Source organism: Aptenodytes forsteri, unplaced genomic scaffold, assembly GCF_000699145.1.
Source record: "Aptenodytes forsteri isolate BGI_AS27 unplaced genomic scaffold, ASM69914v1 Scaffold687, whole genome shotgun sequence".
NCBI lineage: Eukaryota > Metazoa > Chordata > Aves > Sphenisciformes > Spheniscidae > Aptenodytes > Aptenodytes forsteri.
The window spans coordinates 250,471-250,744 of NW_008794708.1; the positions used below are offsets into that span (position 1 = coordinate 250,471).

Below are 274 nucleotides of genomic sequence, written 5' to 3' on the forward strand. Positions count from 1 at the left end.
CCCCGCTGCCTGCACCCAGACCTGCACCCGGATCCCAACCTGCACCCAGATCCCGTCCTGCACCCGCTGCCTGCACCCGAATCCCAACCTGCACCCAGATCCCATCCTGCACCCAGTCCCCTGTCCTGCACCCGCCTCCTGCACCCGGATCCCAGTCCCTGACCCAGCCCTGCACCCGGACCCTGATCCCCAACCCCCTGACCTGCACCCAGACCCCAACCCGCGCCCAGACCCCCACCCCCTGCCTGCAGGCCAAGTACCGGGCAGCGGCGCG

At 71.2% G+C, this 274-nt stretch overlaps 1 protein-coding gene across 1 annotated transcript in view; it reads left to right on the forward strand.

The window, feature by feature from the left end:
* LOC103894325 (leukotriene-B(4) omega-hydroxylase 2) overlaps positions 1–274 on the forward strand; it is a 5,817-nt gene that overhangs the window by 2,775 nt on the left and 2,768 nt on the right. The gene's annotated exons all lie outside the window — the stretch shown is intronic.